At 44.2% G+C, this 25,010-nt stretch overlaps 1 long non-coding RNA gene across 2 annotated transcripts; it reads left to right on the top strand.

Annotated features, from left to right (window-relative positions):
• Positions 1 to 5,193: 5,193 nt before the first annotated feature.
• LOC106146420 lies at positions 5,194 to 11,929 on the top strand. 2 transcript variants are annotated; one of them, XR_001230842.1, is made up of 4 exons: positions 5,194 to 5,305; positions 6,464 to 6,884; positions 10,817 to 10,953; positions 11,516 to 11,929. It is a non-coding gene; the product is annotated as an uncharacterized LOC106146420 (long non-coding RNA). The 2 variants fall into 2 exon arrangements; XR_001230841.1 differs by lacking the exons at positions 10,817 to 10,953; positions 11,516 to 11,929 and having other exon boundaries at positions 6,464 to 6,949.
• Positions 11,930 to 25,010: the final 13,081 nt, after the last annotated feature.

The raw sequence follows: 25,010 nt of genomic DNA, 5'->3' as shown, positions 1-25,010 counted from the left end.
TTTTTTTTTTAGAAAATCCAAGCTCAAAGTCAGACTTGTAGAACAGCAGGTGCAGGCGGCGAGGAAACAAAAAGGAAGACGTAAGAAAGTGGTTTCCTTCCAGCTTGCAGAAGGAATGGTAATTATATAACCTCTCCCTGCCCTCCCCACCACACCTATAAACAGCACCACGCATCTTGTTCAGGTAGCAGACGTTTCACACTACGCAGCAAACCCCGACTGGAGTCTTCTAACCTGTTTCAAAAGTTTCCTTTCAACCTGGACCATTCAATTCTGTCTTTCTTCCTCGCCTTTCATCCATGTAACTGTGGCAGTGCTCTCTGGAGGAGAGGGGGAAATCAATGACTCACCTGCCTGCACACCAGACTCGGACAGCCTGGCTTGAAAGGGGAGAGAGGGTTTCTCTCAGCCTCCCCTCGGCTGCCACTAACACTTTACTTCTTTCCAAAAGAAAACACGCCAGGACTTTGCAGCAGATGGGAAAGCCGGAGACCCACTTGATAAAAGATCTTTCTCAACGGTGTCTGTTGCTTTAGGAATCGTGCTAACCAGCACAACGTGGAAGATGAGGCCACATCCGCCTGGCTGTAGATTTCTTAGCCATATCTTGGTATCCCGATTGGCAAATACAGCCCAGAGCTGATGACTGCCTAACCAAATGCAATGTCTCTTGTGGTTTTAGGCAAGTGCCCCCTCTTAGAAATCAATTATACAGTGGTTAAAAATGTGGGTTCTAAATGCAGGCACCTGGCTTCAATGTCCTGCACTGTCCCACACTACAAGTGCTGCATCCTATTCTGCAACTGGACCCACCACTGGATTTTTTGGTGGTCTCCATTCCCCAGTCGTGTAACTTTGGACCTCTAATTTAACCTCAGGAAGCCTCGGTTTCCTCAGCTGTGAAGGGGAGTAATGATACTTTACTTCACATATTCCTGGTCATGTGTAAAAGAAGAGGCTCAATCACATCATCAGGGAGGCAGGTGGGCTAGGCAGGTTAGATTTTGTTTGGTGTCTTCATGGGAGAGGAACTATATAGATTGCTGATTCCTTCCGCTGAGATGTCTGATTGGGAGGTCACAAGTCTTTGCTCCAGTGTTAATTAAAAAGAAAAGGCCCCTATGGTTTTCTCAAAGGAAAGTCCTTATAGCTCTTTGTAAAGCCTCTTCATCCGCCTGGTACAACGCTCCTGACCAGGAACTGAACTCACGAGAAAGCTTGTAGACCTTCCCACGCAGCCCAGGCCTCCTCTCCACTACCCTCTTCTCATCCTGTCCAGCAGTGAGTTCCCTCCACCCACCTCTCCCTCTTCTGTTAAGTCACACCCTTCTTCTGGTCAGACAGTCCTCCCTCCCAGAAGGAGATCCTCCGTGCCTCTTTCTACAGGAGGTCCACCTGGATGGATCCCTGCTTTCCCTCTCCACAGGAAAGGAGGGACTGCCCTTGCCACCTGTCTTAATCCTTTGTTTATATTTTAGTCTTTAGGGTTGTCGCTGTGTTTTCGTCTCAGACCCTGAACTCCTGGAGGGCAGGACCCTGGCTCTGTAATTTTCACGGTTAAGCTTTGATGATGGTGATAAGATGGTGTGGCCTGAAGGAACGCTTTGCTTTTGATGAGTGAAAATGCAAAGCTTTTCTAGTTTGGATATCAGGGGTTTCCACCCCTGCTCCTTCGAGTCTGGGTCTCTGTCTTAAATGTCAGCATTTCTGTTCTTCAGTCTCCATCCTCCCCAACTACACACTCTGAAGCCCAGCCCCTGAGTGCTGAACCTTGAGTCTACCTGGTCTTTTCTCACTTGTCTGTATGCACGCATTTCCTAGGGCAAACACCTGTTTCAGATCCAGCTTATTTGTTTGTTTGTTTTTGGTTTTTTTCTTCCGGTACCAGGAATTGAACTCACGACCTTGCACTTGCCAGGCAGGTGCTGTGCCGCTGAGCTAAATCCCCAGCCCACAGATCCAGCTTAATTACCATTAATCACCAGGTTCTTGGTCAGGCTATATAAAGAACTGCTCTACCCTGCAGCCTGCCTCTGAAGCCCCGCCTCCCTGATGTGCATTCCTCTGGTTCCATTCCAAGAGGTTGTTTAGCTGGCTAAGGAAGGTGGCTTACACAGCGCTATTAAAGGGAACGGTAGCCAAGGTGGTGGTGCTCTCCTGTAATCCCAGCACTCTGGGATGCTGAGGCAGGCAGATTTTAAGTGTAAAACCAGCTGGGGCAACTTAGTAACTTAGTGTCTCAATTTACTGTCTCAAGATAATAAAATAAGGGCCAGGGATGTCAATTAATGGGAAAGGCCTAGGTTCACTCCCCCACTCAGGGGAGGATGAGTGAAGTGGGGGACGTCACACCAAATAGGCTTGACACGGTTCCCGTCCCTGTGGCAAAGAGAGTATAGCAGTGGCGATGCTCAGGAACAATTCTTCACCTTCGCCTTGGTTTTAGAATAGGAGGGGCCTCCTGGCTGATTTGGGGCTCAGTAGCGTCACTTGCTTTGGCCATTGAGATGTTAGTGAATGTCACATCAGCCAATTAAAATGCGCTGGGCCCAGGGAGGTGTAGCTCAGTGGTGGAGTGCTTGACTGGTTCTGGTTCCATTCCTGACCCTGTAGAAGTGCCTGCACAGCTGGACATGCCGTCTTCTTCTTCTCTTCACAGGAGAAAAATCAGTGTCCTCTGGCTAATTGCTAAGCTCTCAGCAGGACCCCAGAATGGGTACACATCAAGCAGACCTGTGCAACACCTGCCCAACACCAACACACACACACACACACACACACACACACACACACACACACAGAGCAAGAAACCAAGCTTAGCTCCTCCAAAGATGGGTAGGTAAATGATTCATGTTTTCAGCTTCTGAGTTTTGGAGTGATGTACTGGGCAGCATTGTTGTGGCAATTGCCAGCCGGTGCAGATGGCAGAGAGGTTCTTCTTGGACGCCGACTGTTTTTGATTGGTAATGACTGAGCAGAATACCCCACTGAGAGGAGAAGGATTGTGAGACTAATGTGGACTCAGAGAACTCTAGGATTGATCAGTCGTGTCTGTCACAGGAAGCGTCATGGTCCAAGGGCCATGTAGCTACTATCCTTGGCTTAAAGCCTCTCCTCATGAGTAGGGCCTCCCAAAGACAGGGCAGAATAAGCAATGTGGCTCATTGGAAAGGACTAACATAAGCGTATAGGAGCTAATGACATAATCACTGGTGTCTGCATGCTCATCTCTCAGGCTATCACCTGACCACCAGTATACACAGCTTCTTAGAAATGAGTATCTCTTCTGGGAATAAGCAGTCCCAGGGTTTCTAACTTGATGAGCAGTTAGCCTTTGAGAAAAAAGATATATCCATTTATCCATGAGATGTACCCCATACTAAAGCACCTGGCTTGACAAGTGTAGCCAGGCCTGGATTTCAGCCACCATTGATTGGATCCTTTAGCTAAGCAATTCTGTACAGTGTACAAACTGTGCCACTTATACATGGCAGGTCTACCAGCACAAGTTGGAATGGATTTTTTTTTTTTTTTAAAAAAGAGGAACTAAGTAAGATGCAGGAGAAAAATTGCCCTTCTCTTATGTTTGTCTACCCAGCTCCTTTGCTTTGGAGTTTGGAGTGAGTCACCTTTGTACCATCTGACCCTGGGTTTCAGGCTCAAAGAGCTTGTGTAGTCTGGGAAGTTGGAGGAATAGCTCAATTAAAGGTAGGCAAGTCTACTAGTAGATAGACAAGTTCTATTCTAAAAGAGGAAATGCCCACCCCACTCAGTCTCCAAGCGTGATGCTGGAAAGTGCTAAGCTGAGAACCAACTCCCTAAAATCTGTTGCCCACTCCTGCTTGTCAGACACCTTAGAAAAATGAACGCTGTGTAAAAGGATCCTCTTCTGGAAGGTAATCGAAAACCCCAGGGAAGACTGGTCCTGGGAATTAGATTGCTTGAGTTTGAAGGGCCAAATGAAAAGGAATCACATCTGGTTCCATTTTGCTTGTGAAATTATCTCACACTGACCAAGTAGGTCCTTTCCTGAGTACAGTATATAAATACAGAAGACACACACATGGTTGTTATCAAACAGTATTGTGCAAAATTAAGTTGGCTACTTTATGGTGAAACGGAGAAGAATGGCAGGCATTTTAAACACACGAGTTTCTCTTTGTTGGGTCTGGAAGCAATCATTCATGAAGACTGCTACTTTATCTCTAGAGGAGGACCATTCTAGCAAGGGCATTAAGTTGGGTTAAAAACACTGACATGGTCAAACCCGTATGAACCCAAGGTGCACAAAGCCTGACCGCTCAATGATTTAGTGGAAGACAATGAGTGTTAGTGCCAGAAATCACCCCCACTGCATGTCCTAATCTGGTCCTTTGAACAAGGTCTCTAATGTGCTGACCATATGTGAAGTTGGAGCCAAAGGGAAGGGACTGACTGGGATTTTTCAATGATCTTTTGCTCTCAGTCTTACTGCATTGTTGCTACCTGGTACTATTCCCAGACTTCCTGGGGAGTGCGCTGGGGAAGAGAAGCAGAAATCAAGGGCTTCACCCGCCAGGTCTTAGCTGACTCCACCACATTGGCAGAAGGAGAGAATGTTGAAAGGTGCGGTGATAATCCCAGCTGGGCATTTGCCTGAGACGATCCTAATTCAGCGGCTGTTCCAAAGGACTCTGAATCCGCCTTCGTATGAAGTTTCCCACAGGACCCATGTGGTGGGAGGTGGGGGAAAGAGCGAGACAATGAACTGTGAAGCAATAAAAGGTTACAAGGTTGGGAGGGAGAGGGGCCCGTGAGATCGTTTCCCTGACTGCGCTGCCCTGGAATTCCCAGATGTTCTCATTATTGTAGGTTGGACTGAAGGGGAAGAAGCGCGCAATAAACTGGGATCCATGAATGGTGCAAATGGGCTAAAAAGGCACAGGACTATGACTTGGGTCCTTGTCCACAATTCAACCTTTTGCACTAGTGTTTCTGACCTCAGTGTCTTGGTGAGACCTTGTTACGGAGTCGTGTACAGATATACAGATGTTTTGGTCAACAATGGACCACACATACAAAAATAATCCCATATCAGAGCTATCTTAGTTTAAATACATTATGATGTTCACACACTGATAACATCACCCAGTGACTCATGGCTCAGAATGTGTCCCCATTGTTACATGATCTATTGCCTGTATTCTAAAACCCGAGCCAATTCTGTACATAATCAGAACAGCTCTTGTTAATTGTCTCCCTTGGCCCTAGTCAATGAAGAACACAGTTGAGGATGCTGGCGGTCTCCTAGCGTCTGTGACTCAAGGTTTGAATTCAGTTCTTGGGGAGGTATTTCTGGCCTATATATTTGTAGCCCTCCCTTCAAAAACACAAATATGTCTGCTGTATGCCCAGGGCCATCATAATGTGGCCCATTTCCTCGTAATTAAGAGGTGCAAGATATGGAAAAAGTTGATTCATTATTGTTCAGATTTCTCTGAAAGAGTCCTGGTGGGGCGTGTGAAAGAAGGAGCCTGTTTTATGGGGTGGAGTTTTCCATTTCCAAGGGCAAGTCAGAGGTGTGGTGGTGGGAACAGTGTGGATTTTTTTTTTTAAGGTAAGCCAAAGTGAACGTGAAATGGAATAGTGCTCTTAGCTATCCGGCTTAGGGTGATTTGAAAGTCAATGGCTGAGGAACCCGTAGAAAAAGATGCAATCACTCACTCTCCCTCGTGGTCCACAAATAAGCAGCACTCAGCCTAGAAGTCCTAGACTTCATCACACTGGCAGGTTCCCTGCGACAGGCCCAGGGTAGCAGTCCAAGACTGATCCTACTTATGACCACTACTTGCTGTGTTCACCTTCCATTTTTTTTACTTTGCTGAGATTCTTAGCATTGTTTCTTTTCTCTCTCTGGAAAACTGGAAATGACACTGCAGCTCATGCTTTCCTGAGGATGAAGTAATTAACACTTGCATGTTTGCTAATTGTTAAGAGCTAGCAACCTCCTCAGCCCCAGCTGCCCTCTGCGGAACTGCTAGACCCACCGGTCCCAATAAAAGAAAAGAAAGAGACAGGGTGTGGCAGTAGAGCCTGTGCCTGGGTGTGTGTGTGTGGGTGTGTGTGTCTGGTTTACAAAGACAGCGATAGCCCGACACTGGCCAGGCCACTGTGCTTGCCCTTCCGTCCCTCACAGTTATCTCCACCGCCTTGCATCCAGAGTGGGCTCCAGGCAGTACCTCAGTCCAAGAAGGGCCGGGTGCTGTGCCTGACAAGCTTCCAAACAGCTCTCTGAACTTGACACTACTCCAAAAGTGAGAGGAAATAAAGTTTGGAAAACCTCAGCGAGAAAACAGCCAGGGTATTCCACCTCATTTCTTCAGTCTCTTCTTGGCATGAATTAGAGAATACTTGGTGGAACTGCAGGTGTCTAAGAAGAACTTTGATTTTTCTAAACATTTACAATTCTCTTTTATGTATGCAGTCAGAAAATGGGCAAGGAAATCGAAAATGTAAATCTTCCAGCAAACGTGTGTGTCAAGGAGATGCCAGACTCCCGTCAGAAAAGCAAGCTATCATGAAAGACGCTCAGAGATGAAAAACAGAAGAATTTCCAGAGAGCATAGGCCTCTCCAACCGGAAGTGGGGGCCTACACAGGGAGGGGCGGGACTTGCCGCCATTGGCACGTTGCAGGCCACCTGAGGACTTGACTAGGACCCTTTGCTCCCGGACTCACACCAGCTGCAGAAGTGTCAAGTAGAAATATAAGAGAGGATTTTAAGTGATATTTCTGTCTCTCCAGGCTCCAAACCAGTGTCCCTGAAGACATGGTGTCACAGTAAAGAACTGAACTTTCACCGGATTGCCTATAAAGAAGACCCAGGGAAACTTAGGAGTGGCTCAGGTTTGTCTTGTCTCCACTACTCTTATCTTCTTCACTTTTAATAAAATATCTCATACTTGTGCAAACACATCAAATAGAAAATGTCATGAGTATAAGTGAACTATAACTTCTCGTATAAACCAAAGAATCATGCAGAAACGTATGAAGAAGATATGTGCCTTCTGTTGAAGAACATAAAGAGGATGACTAACTGGAGAATTTTTTCTTTTTTCTTAGGTAGGCAGATACAGCATTATTAAGCATCCTCCCTCTCTAAATTATTCTGAAAATTCAAACCAATACTAATCAAAGTCTCAAGTGACTTGGGTGCTTGATAAGTAGAATTCTAAAATTGTGGCAGAACATAAAGGTAAAAATAACCAGGAAATTCTTTAAGAGAAAGAGAGAAATAATCTTCCCAGATAATAAGCCATCTTATAAACTTGCAATGAGTTAAACAGTGTCCTGGTAGGAAGGAAAAAATAGATTAGTGGAACAGATTAGAGTTTCCAGAAATACAGCCATGTAAATCTCAGAATTCAGTGTATGATAAAGGGCATTTTCAAATGAGCAAGGAAAAAGATAATTTATTGAATTCTATTGGGACAACTGGCTAGCCATTTAGGGAAAAATGCCATCATCTCCCACAATAAATTCCAGATGCTTTAAATGTAAAAAATAAAGCCATAAAAGTACTAGAAGAAAGCATGGGTGAATAGTTGTATAATCTTTGAATGGAAACTTCTAGGCATGGCAAAAATGCCATAAACCATAAAGAAAATGATCGGAACATGTGGAAACACAAAAATTAAAAACTTCTGTACAACAAACACCATCAACAAAGTGAAAAATATTTAGGACACATGTCAGGAGGTTAACATCCTGAATATAGAAAAACTTCTGACTAATAGGAAGCCAAACCACCCAATAAAACCATAGATGAACCTTCATGTCTGATAAAATGGTTTCAGACTTAAGTTGTCAGACAAAACAATATTTGAGACATATTTACACTTAAAAATTATTCATTGTTTACCTAAAATCCCAATTTAATTGGGCGTCCTCTCTTTTGTTTGCTAAAGCTGGCAACCTCATTCCAGACACATGATCTCATTTTGGCCCTGTTCAGTGAGGTAGAGAAAGAAGTCAATTAACCTCTCCAACAGCAGTTTCCTCATCTGTCAAGTACAATTTAACATGGAGAATACTCACATGCTACTTTCCCTTTCCTCTGTACCAGCTCATATTACAGATGAGAAAACTGAGGGTTGGAGAGGGAAAGTTACCAGCCCAATTTTGATCAGCTAATAAGATGGAACCAGCCCTTTCATTCCATGCCAAACTATCTCATCTCCTGCTTACCCTTACTCCATATCCCCTGTTTTCTCCGGATCCTCCCAGAGTCCAAAGTGGCACCTTATTTTTAGTTCTTGGGTCTTATTGGGACAGATCACTTTTTCTCTGTCGCAGGCATCTATCTGATCTTTATCCTCTACCACAGTCTGTTAATGCTTTACCAAGTGACAAAAGTCAACTTGAGCAATAGACTTATACTAGACCACCGATTCTTAACTTGGGCTGCACATTAAAATCAGGTGGAAGCTTAAAAATCTGCATGTTCCACCCACATCAGACCAATCAACTCAGAACATTGGAGGGAAGTCTCAAGGATAAGTATTTTAAAAAACCTCCCTAGGTTGCTTCAGTGAGCACTGGATATTGGGAATCAGAGAGTACTGATGGCTTGACATTGTAAAATTCTTTGTACATATCGAGTCCAAACTCTTTGCGCCTATCTCGTCACTTTCTAGATGAGGAAACCGAGGCCCAAATTGATAAGCAACCTTAGCATATAGATGGCCTAGCTGGATGGAGAGGGAAAAAAGACATTGCTTCTTCTATTGAAATATGTTCAGAAAATTTTCAGTTCTCCAGACACATACATTGTTTTCTCAGGTACCTTTAGCCACAGAGAGAATGTAGGCCCTGGGTTACTCTAATAAAGATATCTAACTCCAGCCCTCAGCCTCTATCCTGCAAATCCCATCTTCCCCGATTCCCCTTTTAGTTCTCCTTAGGCCTAATCTTAAATTCCGGTGACCATGTTGGACATTTCCCTCAAGTGGGTAGGCCTGAAGCCTGGTGTGAGATACTCCTCCCTGGGCCCTGGCAGCATTTCAGCATGTCCCTGACGATAGCCCTGTAGGCACTGGCCTGTCTCCCCCAGTGGGCCCAAGTTCGTGTCTCCTGATTCGTGTTCTCTGCAAACCTCACGTTCTTTGTCAAAATTTATCTCTTCTGTTTAGGCTCAGGTCTGTAGCAGGTGACAAGAACTGAGCAGATAAGCTAACGTTATCTCGGGTGTTAGTCACCGAGCATTGCTTAGCCTTAGAATAACAAAACAGTCCTACTTTCTCTTCACCGGCTCACTTCCTGCTCAGAAAACTTACCGGGGTTCTGTCTGGAGCTTTGTGGCCAGAGGTCTTCAGTCTGTGTTCTATGGAATTTGCCAGAGGTCATAGAATTCAAGGGGCCCATGAGCATGGCTGGGAAAAATATGCTTTTATTTCCATGACTAATAAGTTTTTCTCTCACGAAACAATTTATCTTCCTTTTCACAAATCTCTATTGGAAATTTGGCCCTTGCTTCAGTTTTAAATGTAAGCAACAAACCACAGTGGCATTAGCAGTACTTTTGACTGCATATGACTTTACTGTTGACAAAACAAATAGTTATTTTCCTATTTCGTTATGGTTGCTGCACGTGTCTTGCAGCGTTATTCCTAATCAGTATGCTATAAAATTGTGGTATTAGACCTGCCACAACAGCTTCTTAATGTACCAATAACAAGCACACATCGTGCTGTGCGTCTTGATTTGAAAACATTTTCACTGACTGTTTTTCAGTGTCATCAATTTCTTTGTAATCCTCTGGGTTTTATTTTCTGCCTCCCAAAATATTTAAATCTTTATTCTGAGAAGGCTGGGTGGCACAAAAGCCATCCAGAACCCCTGGGTCAGCACCCCTGGGATTCAGAGGTGGTGCGTGAACAGGGATAGGGCCCCTCGGAGCCTGTTCGTTTCCATCCGTGGCTACCACCTGTCCAGTTGGATGAGTTGGGTCAGGGCTGTTGGAAAGTTGGGTTCTTCTGGGAAGCTCATCCTCGATTTGTCATCTTTGGGACAGTTCCATTGTTGGGAGAGTCCAGCTACCTTCCACAGCCCAACAGTCTTAACAGAGAACTACGTATTAAAGTCTGAGTGGCAAGTATGACTCAAAGCTCTTTTTGGAGGAAGAAATAGAAATCTGTTCAGATGGCAGTGCAGGGCTTTGGATGTCCCGACTGAGTGTAAACACCAGAACAACACAGTGTCTACTCGGAGAGCAGGATGGAGGCACCTACTTTTTAAATCACTTTCAGACACCTGCTCTCTGCTGCCCTCTGCACATCTATCCCCTTTCTCTTTTCTGCTTAGCCCCTCTGTTTGTCTCCTGGTCTGTTCTCCTGCGACTTCTGCTCTGACTCCTCCTACTGTCTGCTTCTGCCTGATGCTACATGGCGGTGGAACCCAGCTGCTTGTGGCTCGCTGCTTCTTCTCTTCCCTGGCTCTGCAGCAGGAAGGGCCAGGCTACGAGTTCTGCCCTGTGGGCCGTGAGAAGAAGGGCGCACATACCATTTTCCAGTGAAAGCACGTCAGGCCCGTGTGAGCCCCTTCAGTGGCTCCTCCCCTGCTGAGGCGAACCCTGAAGCCTGCACAGAGAGGACACTGTGGCAAGATGGCTGAGCCTCTGTCATCCTGGGGCCCAAGTGATTACAAGGAACAAAGAAACTCTTCTGCCCTCGTCCCACCCTTGATCACATGCACTGGCGCGCGCTCCGGGAGTGCGAGGTTGGGCACGGAATACACTTTTTAAAAATTCACTAAGATTTTACTGTTGTTGATTATTGCAGCATATCCTATCATTTTCTGACCAAGGAACTACCTCCTGTGTGACTGTAAGTTATTAGAAGAATGGGAGTGAGCCACTTGCATCAATAAGGTCTACCTGGGTGTCTTAGTCCATTTCCTGCTAAAAGGATACCCAAGGGTAGGTACCTTGTAATAAGGAGAAATTTATTTTTTACTGCTCTAGAGGCTAAGTGGGAGAATACGGTACCAGCATCTGGTGAGGCCCCTGTTGCTGTGTTATCCCATGGCAGAAAGTATCACATGGCTGGTGTCTCTTCATCTTGTAAAGCCAGGAAGCCCATCATGGAGACCCCACTTTCATGATCTCATCTAATGTGAATTACTGCCCAAAGACCTCACCCTTGATATCATCAACACGACCTTAGGCATTAGTGTCTAACACATGCATTTTGAGGGGACACGTTCAAACCATGGAAGTAGGGCAAGATCGATCATGACTGAAATATACCCGCCTTTATCACTTCCCAAAAGACAGTTTGTAGAGGGGAATCATATTGCTGCAAGAGGAGACAGCTGAGGTCTTCAGTGAGATACTCATAATTTGGGGAATGGGAAAATATACTCTAGGGTTACAGTACTCAGGGGTGGGTCTGATGGGTATGACTGGTAAACGTAGTCATCAACTGGATTAAGAGACACCTAACAGATTGTAAGGCACACTTCTATGTGTATCTATGCAGTGTTTCCAGAAATGACTGGCATGTAGGCCAGCAAACAAAGGGATGGGGGTGACCCACCCTGCCTGTGGCTGGCACCATCCAATAGCCTAAGGGTCTGGACAGACTGAAAAAGGGAGGAGGAAGAAGTTGTCCTGTGTTTTTAAAGCTCCATTTTGCCTGAGCGGGTCTTTGCTACCGCCATTCCTTGTGGACATCAGACTCCGGATTCTTTGACTTCTCCTGGTGAGCTCATGCTGTGGACGCTGTAGGGAACTTCCAGGCCTTCACTTTTGCGCTGGCGCTACATCCCTGATGACTTTTGCCCTGCAGCTTCCAGCTTCTTGGATTGAGCAGTTACTGGATCCTCTGGCTCACCAGCATGCTGAGAACCATTGTGGGCCATCACACCTCTAATCCTATAAACCTACTGAATAAATTTCCTTACATAATTTCATATATCTATTTCCCTATTGATTCTGTTTATGTACAGAAACATGACCAGTGGAATGGCTGTACCAGTTATATAATCTGTACTCAAGAGTTTCTCAACAGCAGCTCTTTTCCCACTAAAGCTGAACAGGTCTTTGTCGTTGGAGCTTGTCTGTGTCTTGGCAGATGTCGAGAGTATCCATGGCCTCCATGTGAAAGGAGTCAGTACTATCCACACACTCTCCCCTCCCGGTCAAGGCTATCAGAACTAAATCCAGACATTTGCTCCACATGAGAACTACCACTATGTAAGTGTTCTGCCCCACTGGCTTCATGTGTACTCCTAGCAGCAAGACCACTTATTACACTTTTGGTTCAGAAATTAGTCCTATTTATAATGAATATGTCATGTTAGCCTGAGAGTGAGTACCATCAACATTTTGGTCTCCATTACTTTCTCCCTTTTTTTAACATCACTTATTTTTTTAAGTGCCTGGTTTATAAAGGTGGAAGAGCTCTGACATCTTTCTATTTTCCTAGCATCCACCCTAAACTACCTTACCCATATTCCCAAGCTCACACACACCTCCACTGGGAACTCTGCAGCTGACCATGGACAGATTGGAAGTTTAGTGGTTACGCATGAGAGAAACTAATGACTCCCCCCATTCCACACTCTGTCCCTCTTGTTCAGTTTTTCTGTCATTTAAATAATGACAACTGAAGTTAGTTTCTCCACGATCTCTCTTGCTGCTGAATTTGTCAGAAGAACACATGCCCCGGCCTCCCTCCACTTCTTTGTTGCTGCTTTAATGGGAGGGGCCTCCTCTCCACCCTGTCCCGCGTGAGAGAGAAGGAGCCCTTCACCATGTGTGGATTTAACAGGCACCATATGAAAACAGTCACCTGGCACACAAGATCCTTGAAGGGCCTCTGGTGTGTGTCCAGTTCAAAGCAACAGCTGGCTGACCAGTAATTAGCTTAGCTGAAGTCTGCGCGACAGGCCCGGTGAACTTCAAAAGGCAACTTTGGGGAACAAGTTTCTTTCTTGAAGGAGATGTGAAGAACCTTTCTAAGAGGCACTGCCTAGCTCTCCCCTGTGATCTTGCACAGTGGAGCTGAAAAGTGGATTAAGGCAGGAAATAATAAGCTGTGTGTGTACTCACACGCACACACGTGTTCTCGCACGGCGCTGCTTGCTCATTTATTTTCTATATGAAGGAGCCTGCTGACCTCTGCAGCCCCCACCCCCACCCCTCAAATTCAGAAGCGGTGAATAGGATGCATTCTGACTTTAAATGGAATGGAGAGCTTTGAAAAGATGGAAAATTAGCAACATATGGGCTGAAGAACCCAAAGAAACCGGAAAAAGGAAGGAAATGTCTAAAAGAAGCGTCAGATGTCACTATGATCCCGGGGCCAGTGTTTGGGTGTATAGGTGGCTTCATGTGGTTATGAAGCGAGGTCAGAGACTTTCTGCCTACCCCCAGCCTGGTTGCCTGGCTGAATCTTTATTTTTTCCCTATTTTTCTCCATGTTCTGCCAGATAGGAGTGAACCTTCCCTGGCTGGAAATGGTCCCCATTGGATCTTTCTGCCATCCTGCCTAATGTTTTAAGGATAAAGCAGACCAGTTTTTCCTCAGACACATTCCTCTTCTTGTTTTTCTTCAACTCAGGGCATCACTAGCCCTTGATCTTACCCTCAAGTCTTCTCTGAAATGGAAGAAATGGAAATGATGTGGTAGAGTTTGTTCCAGGTGTCCCTGTTTCCCCTGAGGGAAATGGCAGTTACCTTCATTCCTTTGTGTTGGTCCAAGCTCCATTGTTTGTAAGGGCCAGAATCCAGCTGAATTGGTCCATCTCCTATTGCTATAACAAAATACCCAAGGTTGGGTACTTCATAGAGAAAAGAGATTTATTTGGTTGTCTGGCGGTTCTGGCCGTCTAAGAGCATGGTGCTGGCTTTGGCTCAGTTCTGGTAGGGGCCACTTTTGGTTGTGTTCCTGCATGGTGGATGGCATTATGCTGGGGATGCATGTGAAAGGGAAAGATCACATGACAAGACAGGAAGACAGAGAGGTTCAAGGGCCAGGCTTGCTCTTTTACAAGACCTAACTCACTCTATGAGACCAGCACTAGCCTTTTTGGAGAGCAGTGCCCCCAGTGACCTATTTAGGCCGCCCTTCTTAAAGGTTCTACCACCTTTTAACACCACCAGACTGGAGGCCAATCTGCTTTGAGCACACAAAACTTTTGGGGACAAACCACATCCAAACCATGGCCCAAACTTAGCCAGCCTAGGTAGAAATATTAAGCTTCATGTACCCAACCATAGGAGTGATGAAGCTGGCCTCACTAGTCCAGAAACTTAACCATGGTCCAGTTTCCCTGACTCTCAAATTTAGACATTCACTTCTAGCTCCTTCTTCAGACTGGCTTCACTCCTGTGTACTGCACTTGGCCTGCTCCACACAACAACCTACTCTTTAGCCATGTACCAATTTAATGGTCCTACAAGAAAGAGAGAAGTATAAGTCTCACCAACTCAGCTATACAAAAGTCAGGGAAGGACTCTGATTGGGCCAGTTTGGGTCATGAGTCACACTGGACCATTGGCTGTGGTTGAGGAGATGGAGCTTTCTGATTGGCCAGTGCCTGATGGCAAACTCTTCCTGCTTCTAGGATCAGCCATGACAGTCACGTGCAGGAGTTTGTGGGGGAGCAGGTCTCTCTCTAAAAGAAGTTATACTCAACAAAAAGAAATCCGACACAGACCTAAACAGGAACGGCCGCTAAGTCACTTATCAATGTTCTATTGTGCAGTGTATTTTTCTAGGCCTGCTGCAGCAGATTACCACACACAGGGTGACTTAAAGCAACACAGATTTATTCTCTCACAGATCCAAAATTGGGTGTCAGCAGGGCCACTGTCCCTCCGGATGCTCTGGAGGGGGAGGGGAATCGTTTCCTTGTATCTTCCGGTTTCAGATGGTGGTCAGTACCCTTCCACTGTGATTGCTCACTCATCTCTGTCTCTGATTCCCATGGCCTTCTCCTCTTCTCTGTGTGCTCTTTTCCCCTGCTGTTCTTATAAGAATGCTCGTCATTGGATCTAGGGCCCCCGGATAATCCCAGATGACCTCAGTCAAGATCCTCAGTTACATCTGCAAAGAACCTTCTGCCAAATAAAGTCACATTCATAAGTTCTAGGGCCTGGACGTGGATGGAGCTTTTCTAGGTCACATGGAACCCACTGTAGCCAACGTGAGGTGTCCTTCCAAGAGGCATTTAGACTGGCTTTGCCACACACATTCTGTCACCCTTCTTGCAGTTATCCAAGTCACAGTCTCAGCCTTCCAAGTCCCCAGATAGCTCCCGTGATGTGTCCACACCCAGGCAGGAGGTAGGTTGCAACCAGGATGTAGCTTTCTCTCTAGTTAGTTTTAGGTGATCCCTTTTTCTCACCCTTTCTCTTTCCTTACCCTCTTTCCTTTTTATAGGTTTTCAAGGTGCTTAAGATTCTCACCTGAAGTTCTTCATTGGCTTTGGGACTTTGGGGGAAATAATTTATCAATTCTCTGAGCTTTGATTTTCCAATATATAAAGTGGAATAATAATAACACCTACCTCACGGGGGGCTCCAGAGCTCAAATAAGCTAGGATAAAGTAACCAAAGCACTTACAACAACACCTCGCCCAAAGTAAACATTGGGTAAGAGTTGGTTAGGATTATAACACACAGGTGGGTGGTATCTTACAGCTTCATTCTTTGTCTTTCAGCTTTTCTGGTTACTCCTTCCTTTTTCCTTCAGATTTTCTGTGCCAATTTCCAGGTCAGTGCAGAGATTTACAAACTGGTGTACACAGAAACCACCTGGCTTAAAAACGCAGGTGCTTACCCTCCCGCTGGAGCTTTGGATTCCATGCATTCTCACCCCTCTTCATTTTTGCCGAGGGCTTGAGTGGTTCACATGTGACCAGACTTTAAGACCGCTAGTAGAGCGAAGATCACCAGATACGGAAGTTCTAATGTACAGTTCTTTAATTTCTCCTATGGTCATGGGCTGGCAACTTGATCTCAACTTTCTCATCTTTAAGATGGGGATAATACCTTCAGCCAGGGTCAAATGGGAGGGCATTCACAGTATCTAAAAATTCCTATCAAAGAATGGACATGATGATAGGACCCAATATTTCTGATGTGCTAAAAAGGTTCAAAATTCCACATATATTATCTCCCTTAACTCTTTCAAATTATCCAAGAAGCTGAGTCTGGTTTGCACTGTACAGAGGAGGAAACTGAGGTTCATTGGATGAATAGGAAACTCAGATGAGTCCATGTCTATAAAGACCAGCGCCTGGCACAGCCTCGGTGGTTTTCCCCTTTATTCTAACTTCAACCTTTTCTGTTGTAGCATGGCCAGCTTTGTACAGAGGCAGTTCGTGTGTTTCTGTGACTCAGGGTTTCTGTACTTTCTACTCCCTAAATGGAGGAAAATAAGGAATCCCAAGATTAGCTTCTTGCCTGGCAGAAAGGACTTCTTGTTCTTGACTTGCAATTTGGTTCAAAAACTAAAATGTCCCAAGTACAGGGTTAAAATCCATAAAGCACGACTGGGTGGAGTGGTTTCCAGGCATGTGTGGAACCCTAGATTCAATCCCCAGTATTACCAAAAAAAAAAATGAAATGAACAAACAAACAAATAAATACAAACATTTAAAAAAACTCCACACAGCAAACTCTTGCTCACAGAATTCTATCCAGGTGAACGGAGGTTTTTGCCTTTATCTGTCCTGCAATTCAGGGAGAGGGAACCCAGCCATGCCACCAGAAGGCTAGTGCACAGTGACCCCAGAGGAAGGCATTTGCTGGGTGGAGCAGGTGCAGGTAAAGATGACCTGTGCTGCTCAAGGGAGCAGAAGTACTTTCTTGGGAGAAGAGAAGCCAGCTTGTGATGCAGACTTCTTTCTTCTGAGCCCTGGCTCCTCCTCCCCTTGCCCTGCACCTACCTTAGTGGCTGTTGCCAGAGGTCAGCAGAGCACTCCCGTGCCTGGTCCAACTTCTTGGCACACTTTTCTGGACTCCTGAATCCTGAGCCGGATGTTTGCTTTCCATGTGCCATTGTCACCCTGCCTGCCTGGTCACTGGGCTTAATCTTGACTTCCTCTCTTGCCTTACCCCAGAGCTGCCACAGAATCTGCAAGTGAATATGTGAGTGTGTGCACACAAGTGAGATTTATTGACTTGCTCAAGAATAAAAGAACTAAAGCTTTTAAAAATCACTCTATTGAGTTACACTTCACACACCAGTTTACCCACCAGCAGTAGGTAACTCAGTGGTTTCTAAATATTCATGCAGTTGTACAATGATCACCACAGTCAGTTTAATAATATGCTCATCAGTGATGGATGATGAAATAGAAATGCTTGGACCCTTGAACTATATCATCTTTCTACTCCCGCAACTCCCTAAGTCCTTATGACTACTAATCCCATGCCCCTATTCTGGACATTTGCTTTTTTGGGGAGGTGGTACCAGGAATCAAACTCAGGACCTTGTGCTTTCCAGGCAGGTGCTGTGCCACTGAGCTACGTCCCCAGCCCCTGGACGTTTCATATGAATGCAATCATGTGTTATGTAAACATTTTTGGACTGGTTTCCTTCACTTAGCATAATACCTACAAGGCACATCCATTTTGTAGCATGTGACCCCATTCCATTCCTCTTAGTAGCTGAATAATATTCCATTGTATGGATACACTACATCCATTTGCTAGTTGATGGAAATTATGTTGTTTTCACCTTTGGGTTTTTATTAGTAATTATGCCATAAATATTCATGTGCAAATTTTCATGTTGACATATGTTTTCAACTCTCTTGGGTATATACCAAGGAGTACAATTGCTAGATCACACTGGAATTTTATGTCTAAAGTAGTTAACACTTTTAATATGTTAAAGGCATAAAGGTCAGAGTTTCAGCAGGACATTAAAGGTTAAAACACTGTACTGCACTTGAGCTATTTCAAAAGATATTTATTTTTAATCTGAAGAATTTTATAACTGGTCAGGCAGAGACAGGAGCCGTACAAAGACTCAGAAGCACTTATTTAAACTCCCAGAATATGAGCCAGCCCCTATTTTCTTTCCATTTAACTGAGGTGGCAGGTAAATGAGATTTGCCATTTTTCCTCCTGTAGGGACAGAAGGAACAGGAAGCTTTTAAAGACAGTGAACCTCTTAAGCTACCCAAATTGGACTTTCCAATGTGTTAAGAATATACCAGGGGTATATTCAGGAACTGCCATTGGTAGGTGAAGGACTCCCCCTGAGGACCCTGCCTACATGGAGTCAGCCTATCTACTCTTATTCTGTAAGGAACAGTGCTGATTGGTTCATTTTTAAGGCCTATTATGCTCATAAAAATTTGATTCATATTTTATGGGCTAAAGAGCCTGTATACACAATATAGGGAAATAGACTTCACTATCTATGTGTGGCTTTCTAGTTTTCATATGAAAGAGCTTGGGCCATCATTTTCTCAGAAGGGCAGACTGGAGGATAAATGTTGATGCTGTGTTTGTAGGGTTGAGATGGCTTATACACCTTTGGAAAGATGCTGCTGGTGATGGCAAGAGTGTCATTTCCATACTTACCATCAAAAAGAGATGAGAAAATCCATTAGATTTACAGTCTCCAAATCAAAAGCTAGAGGCTATCTTTTACTTCGCATAGTTCTAACTCAACATCCCCACTGTCCTCTCTGCATGGTGCATCTATCCCCAGTATTCCCAGCTGAAAGATGACTCACACTTGTTTGGGAACTAACAGTGTCACCGAGTAACAGCTCATTTCTTATTTTTCTTTCTCTAAACTTAACACAACTAAGGCTGACTAGCCCTACTGCTCCTTGGTCTGACCTAAAGTTAGAAACTAGAAAAAGAAAGACCTGTAAGAAAACCCAATGACATAATTTTTTGTTTGTTTGTTTTAGTTTTATTATAAATACAGGATCTTTTCAGGTTCCTTTTGAACCTACAAGTCTGGTCATGTCATCTATGCACTTTTCATGGAAGACTTAGCTGGCAAGACATAGATAGCTGCTCTAAGAAAGTATAGCAAACAGCAAGGTCCACACAACATTGGGTGATGTGCAGATATTATGGAGCTGTGTATCAGCCCAGGTGACAATATCTTGCTTCCTCAACTCTAATTAGTAAAGCCATTACAGACTCAGCCCTTTTTTTTTTCCTTTTTTCATCTTATTACTTCTCCTGGACTGGATGAATTATGACAATAAATGATGAAGAATTTTCCCAAGATCTCTTGTCCTTAGCGACCGATTATTCTCTCCTTTCTCATCTCATGCTTTCTTCCCCATCCTTTCAGTCCCCTGAAAAGCTCTCCACCCTTTTCCCCAGCTTCCTGCCTTCCTTAGAGAGTATTAGCAACTAGTAGGGTGGTGCAGAAAAAGGCTCAGGACTGCTGTCCAGCCAGACCACCTAGGGTGAAAGAAGAGGAGGAGAAAGAGCTTTGAGTCCCCAGCCTCAGGGAACTGAAAACAGAGGAAGGGTCTCAGATGAGTCAAGTTGGAGACCAGCCCAACTACCTCAATCAAACTGGCCACTACCTTCTTATATAACTTGGAGCCACTTCCCTCTCTGGGGTGGGTTTCCTCATGAACAGGTAGACCATGGATCTACTCTGAGGTTCTAATTGCATATGTTGTAAATCGTGAAATGGAATAAGACCAAAAGTCTGATCAGATTTTCCTGAGTTGCTAACAGAATAGACAAAGCCTTAGCTTAGGAGTCAAGAGTTCTCGGCTCTCTCACAGCCAGCAACTAATTATGACTGGAGACAAACCTGTGCCTTGGCTTCTTTATCTATAAAGTCGAAAGGAAAATATTTATCTATGTACATCTCAGGTTGGTGGTTAGATAACCATGAAACTGCAGGTGGGAAAATGTAAAGAAAAGACTATCAAGTTTTTCAGCAGTCGTGAGGGCATTGGAGGGGGTGGGTGCGGACTCCCTTTGGGATCTACTGAGTCATTATCTTTGCCCAAGGGTCCAGGAAGACCACCTCTCATGCGACAAAGGATCAAACATGTTGGAATACTGTGAAGCTCAGGTAGAGCAGAGGCAGTAGTTTTGGTGGATATTTCCTGGAATGGTGACACTAGGAATATTCTAAGAAATAAAAGACGAGGCTGTCCATGAGGCTGCTTTAGAAGTGTCATAAGGCTTAAGAAAGGGTGTGGTTGAGGACACCAGCTGAGTAGGACCAGTGACCACTAGGGAGGACGCTGGTCCCTGGGCCTCAGGCCAGGGAAGGGAGGGGTTGAGAAGCTGGGATTCCCATGCCTGCCAAGGCAGGCTCGGCTGCACAGTCTCTTATTGTACTCAGCACCCCTTTGTTGTCCTTTCCCAGGCACTGGGCGGGTGGAAACTGGGGAGGTCTGGGTTACCCAGAGATAAGGTGTTTTTATGAGCTTCCTGATTTAGCCAGGAGAGGAACTTGGCCAACTGGTAGAAATGATAGACAACCCTCTTTGCCGGGCTGCTCTCTGAGAGTCAAGCTCTTCCCAATCCAGACAGGAGGATGAAGACATCCCACCGGAGGTTTCCTCTGGAAGGAGTGGGTGCAGGGGATGCCAGTAGGGAAGGGATGACAGTTTTGTTTTCCCTGCTCTGGTCCACCCAGCATTCGTCAAACTTGTGCCCAGAACGAGCCCAGCTGTTATGTGTGGTGGCCAGATGAATAGGTCATTGCCCAAGACTTTTATGGAGATGTAGCCCAACTCTTCCAGGGAAAAGGAGGGCAAAGGGATTAAAAGAAAATACAAGGGAACAGCCACATATTTGTCTAAATTCCAGATACACAGGAGAGGCTTAGGGGTGAGCCCTGGAAACATCATTATTCAGGCCCAATGGGCTTTAAAAGAAAAAAGAAAGTTTGAAATGTCCACTCAGAGAGAGAGAGAGAGAGAGAGAGAGAGAGAGAGAGAGAGAATCAAAGAGCCAGGAAGATGGAGAGAGAAAGATTTTTAATTAAACTTTTCTATAGGTAATATACATATTTGGTGAAATAGCTGAATAGTGCAAAAATATATGTAAAAAGTTCATTTTAAAAATTATCATTTTTAATCAACAATGATACATGTTTATAAGATACAGTGTGACATTTCAGTACATTTATAAAATGTATAATGATCATATCAGGGTAACTGCCAAGTTTATCACCTCAGATGTTTATTATTTAAAATCCTCTTTATTTTGAAATAATAAATTATTGTCAATCATAATTAGTTAGCCTATTGGTCTATAGAACATCATAAGTTATTCCTTCTATGCAACTGCACCCCCCTGTAGCTGTTACCACCCTCTCTCTAACCCCCTTGCCCCATACCCTCCCAGGTTTGGTAACCAATGTCCTGAAACATTTCTTCTATTTTTTTTCTTCTAGTATTTTCATGGTTTGAGCCTTATATTAAAGTGAGAAGTTGGTCTTTTAATCCTTATCCTTCAATTCCTCAGTTCTTCTGGAAACAGCTACTATTAGTGATATTTTAGCTTTTGTTAATCAAGAGCAATGTTTTAGCTTATTCTGCAAGAGTGTTGTTTGAGCTTCCACACTGTCCTAGGCATTTTTTCATTGCTAGACACACTTGCTGACACCCACAGCTTGAAGGAGGAGAGGTTCATTTTAGCTCACAGTTTGTACTGGTTTCAGTGCAGAGGGCTGCTTCCAGGATGGAAGCAGTGTGGTAGAAGGGCCAGCCATGCAGGAAAACTGCTCACTTCATGGCTGCCTGGAACCAGAAAGGGAGATATTGCTTGGTCAGCCCCCCAACCCATGACCCACCTCTTCTGACCAGGCAGAGCCTCCTCACAGCAAGTCAGCAATTACTGCCCTCATAATCCAATTGCCTTTCCAAAGCCCTGCCAATGAGTGCATGAGGCTTTGGGGGCGGGGGCATCTGGATAGAAACTACAACACACGTATAAGTGAGAACGTGCAATGTCTTTCTTCCTTTGCCTCACCTATTTTACTTAGCATAATATCTTCCAGCTCCACCCATATTGCTGCAAATGATAAAATGTCTTTCTTTTTTTTATGGCTCAGTGGCATTCCATTGTGTATAGATATCACATTTCCTTTATCTGCTCACCCACTGATGGATACCTGGGTGATTTCAGATCTTGGCTATTGTGAACAGTGCCACAGTGATCATGCGAGTGCAGACGCTCTTCCATGTTTTGATCTAAATTCCTTTGGCTATATACCCAGTATTGAGATTTCCGGATTACACATCAGTTCTATTTCTGGTTTTTGAAGGAATCTCCTTATGTTTCCATAACAGCAGTACCAACCTACATTCTCACTAACAGTGTGTGAGAATTCCCCTCTCTCTACATCCTTGCCAGCACTTGGTATTGTCTTTTTGATAATAGCCCTTCTAACTGGGCTGAGATGATATCTCATTGTGTTTTTGATTTGCATTCCCTGATGACTAGTGGTGTTGAGCATTTTGTCATATAATTGTTTGCTCTTTGTAGATCTTTTTAAAGGAAATGTCTATTCAGGTCATTTGCTCAGTTTGAAATTTATTTGTTTTTTTTTTTCTGTTGAGCTGAGCTCTTGACATATTCTGCATACTAATGCCTTGTCAGATAATAATTTGAAATATTTTCCCTCATCCTGTAGGTTGTGTCTCCACCCTGTTGTCTCCTTGGCTGTAAAACAGCTTTTCAGTTTGATGCAATCCCTTTTTTTTGTTTTTGTTTTTTTTTTTGCCTGTGCTTTGAGGGTCATATCCAAAATATCTCTGCTGAGACCCATGTCCCGAAACATTTCTTCTATTTTTTTCTTCTAGTGTTTTCATGGTTTTGAGCTTTGCATTAAAGTGAGAAGTTGATCTTTTAATCCTTATCCTTCAATTCCTCACTTCCCTTTCTGGAAACAACTACTGTTACTGATATTCTTCATGGATAACTAAAAAAATTATTTCGTACAGGTCAATGTGAGATTAAAGTGTAGGATATCTGAATATTATCCCAGTGGAGGGGCCTTCAAGGAACGCTCTTTTGATGAACTCATATGTTAAGGAAGCAAGCCTATGTCCCAGTGTGGGGAGCGGTGATAGGTCACAAGGGTGGAGAAGACCAGCAATAAACACACACGAATAGCTAATAAAGATGTCAGATAGTGTTAGTACCATGAAGAGGATTAAGGTAGGTTGAGGTGTTGGTAAGGGAGTGAGTGGTTACTCCCAATGTCTCACTGAGAAGGCAACTTTTAAGGTGAAGAATATGAATAAGTGTTGCATTTCTCCTGTCTTTGTTTCTTCTTCACAGTATCTAAGCGTAGTTAATGATGAGAAGTGCCTGATTGTGCGTTTCATCTCTCACTCACACAGACTCCTGCTGACATGCACGCATTAACAGTCAAAGGGGCAGGCTGTGACCATCCACCATCTGTGGTCACCTATTGTTCCCTCCCACCCGCTTCCTTGTAGCAGAACTAAGCCCCCTTGTTCCCTGGCCTCCCTATCCTCCATGAGCCCCCCACTCCTTCTCAGGAGTTTGTGGGTAGCGTGTGGAATACCTAAAGTATGCAGTACACAGTGGGGATTTGGAAGATGCAGGAGAATGTCCTGAATTCTGCCCCACCACAACTATCTTCTGGAGGCTGTTTGTTTTCAATATGTCCTCGGTGTGACACCCTTTTGTCTTTGTTTGTTTCTCCAGAGGGCTAGAGAAGAGAATCAACCAACTATGTGGGAATTCGGCTTAGAATTTCTTCACACCCACTAAACATATATCTGAACATTTTGTGATCATTCTAATAAAGGACTCCAAATCCAGGGTAGTACTCATAAACTTCACCTCCTCCCCAACACATTAACTGTCTGAGTCTCACCCAGCTAGGAGGACGCTGCCCTCCCCAGAAATGTGAAATCCTTCCTCCCTCCCTTCCTTCTTTTCTTCCTTCCTTTTAGTTTTTCCTCTTACTTATATATCCTGAATCAATGCCTTGCTTATTGCTTCCTGTTTGTACACTTTATATTAACAAAATCATGCACATGTTCACTTCTGTGACTTGTGTTTTTTGTTCTTTTTTTTTTAATATTTCTGAGACATATACATAGTTGTAGTCATGTTCTTAAAGCAATAGAATGTCTTTGTATTAAAATGCTACAATGTATTTGTCCCTTCTGCTGCTGATGGGCATGTAGGCAGTTTTCCATTTTTCACTATTGTAAATGATGTCACAAACATTCCAACCTCGTTTCCTGGTGCACACGTGGGACTGGACCGTCTCCAGGATACACACCGAGGAGTGGAATTGCTGGTTCCAAGTGCTGTGGGGGCAGATTCGGCTTTATTAGATCAGGCAGAGCTTTTTGCTGGAAGAGATTTCCTCTGAAGGAAACTCTCCACAAGAAAAGGAACTCAGGTCTAAGGGGGCTAAGAAGGGTCTTCTGTAATCCTTACAGAGGAAGCTACTGTTTTTTTTTTTAATAACTGCAAACTTAATTTTAATGAACAAGAATCAATATAAAATGAAGTCCTTAGGCATACGCAGAAACAGCCCCATTGGTGGTGCTTCCCCATCATAGACTGAAACATCCTAAGCAGGATAAACTGTAATGCTCATATGGTCAGCCCTTCCTTTCCAAACTCTGCACCTGGGATTTCCATGTTTGAACATTTAGTCAGCTGCACACAGAAAATGCTAAAGAAAATATTGCGTCTGTACTGAACATGCGTAGAATTTTCCTTCTGATTATTCTCATTATTCCCCAAACAATAGGGTACAATAGCTATTTACAAGACACTAATACTGTATTATGTACATAAGCAACCTAGAGATGATTAACATATAAAGGAGGGCCAGGTATAGTGGTGTACACTTATAATCCTGGCACTTGGGACCCTGAGGCAGGAAGACTGCTGTGAATTCTAGGTAGCCTGAGCTAGATAGTGAGTTCAAGGCCAGCCTGAACTATACAGTGAGACACTATCTCAAAACAAAACAAAACAAAATATTTACAGAAGGATGTGTGCAGATTATGTGC

The sequence above is a fragment of the Chinchilla lanigera genome, unplaced genomic scaffold, assembly GCF_000276665.1.
Source record: "Chinchilla lanigera isolate Chin_1 unplaced genomic scaffold, ChiLan1.0 scaffold00077, whole genome shotgun sequence".
Lineage (NCBI taxonomy): Eukaryota > Metazoa > Chordata > Mammalia > Rodentia > Chinchillidae > Chinchilla > Chinchilla lanigera.
This window is presented reverse-complemented; position numbering and strand designations above follow the sequence as displayed.